At 38.0% G+C, this 1893-nt stretch overlaps 1 pseudogene; it reads right to left on the bottom strand.

The window, feature by feature from the left end:
• Positions 1–696: 696 nt before the first annotated feature.
• LOC147828936 (calcyclin-binding protein pseudogene) lies at positions 697–1336 on the bottom strand (annotated as a pseudogene).
• Positions 1337–1893: the final 557 nt, after the last annotated feature.

Consider the following 1893-nt stretch of genomic DNA (forward strand, 5'->3'; position numbering starts at 1 on the left):
ATATTCATAAACAAATATATTTAAATTTAGAGAGAAACATTTGTGACTGGGTTATTAATGCATGGTAATCCCTGGTATATGCACTGCTCAAGATGGCAATAGGGGATCATCCATTTTACAGCAAATTTTACACACAGGCACAAATTTTAATTTTATACAAAATTTCAGTTTTACTCTTATTCTTACATTAGTGGGAGCTGACACCTGAAACTTACAGGCAAGCAAATACTTTTGTTTTCTACCTCCTGGTTGAACAAAAACACACATAATGTATTTTCTTTAGACAAGACTTTTTTTTTTTTTGTACTGGGGATCAAACTCGGGTCCTTGCACTTGTGAGGTGGGCAGTGGAACTACTGAGTTAAATCCCCGGCCTCAAGACTTGGTTTTTATATTTCAATGAGAATAACATATAACCCTTCCATAAACAAAATAACCAGGGTATAATGAAACCATCTTTGGAGGAAATGTTTAATATGCATATCTTATTTAAACAAATCCTCCAATAAGAATTGAAGAATTCATTGCCTTTACTTTGAAGGCTTTGCAGTTATCTGTCAAATTTATATGTGCAGCTTGCCAACATTCCTTTATTGGAAATAGCAGTATTTCCACATAATAGTTCTCAAAAGGACTTTAAAGTCTCAAAATTCTGTGTCTCCTTTGGCTGCTTCTCTCTGGATTCCACCCAGGCTTTATTAATGGTTCGCCTCATATCATCATCTCTATCTTCATAAATTTACCTTAGAACATTCATTAATCCCTCACTAGGATCTGTTTCAGCATCGTAGGATGGCTTTTCTTTTTCTTTGCATTCTTTTTCAACCTGAGTCAAGTATTCCCATCGCGTGTTTTCTGCTTTCTTTCTACATAAGAGAAGAACTGTATCAGTCTTGATTTTTTTTGAACTGCCTTCCACTGAGATGGGCTTTAAGAGATTGTTCACAATCATAGAGTAACTCTTCCCATTTAGGTTCTTTACCAAAAGATCAAATGACCTCTCTGTGGAATGCACCTGCACATTCTCAGCAGAAACTTGATGAACTCCAGTTAAGGTAATGTAGATTTTCACAAACTTATCTGACTGATCCCATCCATAATTACTGATTTTCACAGTATGTCCTGTTGTGATGGGAGCAACCACAGCAGCTGGTTTTTCATTGTCAGGAAATTCTGGTTTCTTTTGTGATTTTTGTTGCACCTTATTCTTTATTTCTGTTTTGATCTTGGATTTTTCAGCTGTCAGAGCATCTTGTACTCTCTTCCTAGTAGCCTTTTCCAACAACACCTTTACCTCTTCTAGATCATTCTGCAACTCCTCCAAAGCTGAAGCCATGGCAGCTGGATCAGACCAGAGGCCAGAGTTGCAGGCATGCACGTGAGGACAGGACCCAGCGCGCTCTCTGCGAGCGTGGACCGCAACAGCACGGGCTGGGGGACTGGCCCATTTAGTATGATGTTGACTATTGGTTTGTCGTAGATGGCTTTTCTCGGATTGAGATAATGACCATCTATCCTAATTTTCTGTAGGATTTTTTTTTTTAATCATGAATAGGTGCTGGACCTTGTCAAATGCTTTTTTTGCATCTATTGAGAGGATCATATGGTTTTTGTCCTTGGTTTCATTAATATAGTGTATTGCATTGATTGATTTGAGTGTGTTGTACCATCCCTGCATCCTTGGGATGAATCCAACTGGGTCATTGTATACAACCTTCTTGATGATTTGCTGCATTCTGTTTGCCAGTATCTTTTTGAGGATTTTTGCATCTATGTTCATTAGGGAGATTGGCCTGTAATTCTCCTTTTTGGTTGTGTCCTTTTCTAGTTTTGGAATCCAGGTATTGCTGGCTTCCAGCAATGAATTTAGGAGTATTGCTTCCCTTTCAATTT

This window comes from Heterocephalus glaber, unplaced genomic scaffold (genome assembly GCF_053883595.1).
Source record: "Heterocephalus glaber isolate CG9 unplaced genomic scaffold, H.glaber_assembly_v1.0 deba00000818, whole genome shotgun sequence".
NCBI lineage: Eukaryota > Metazoa > Chordata > Mammalia > Rodentia > Bathyergidae > Heterocephalus > Heterocephalus glaber.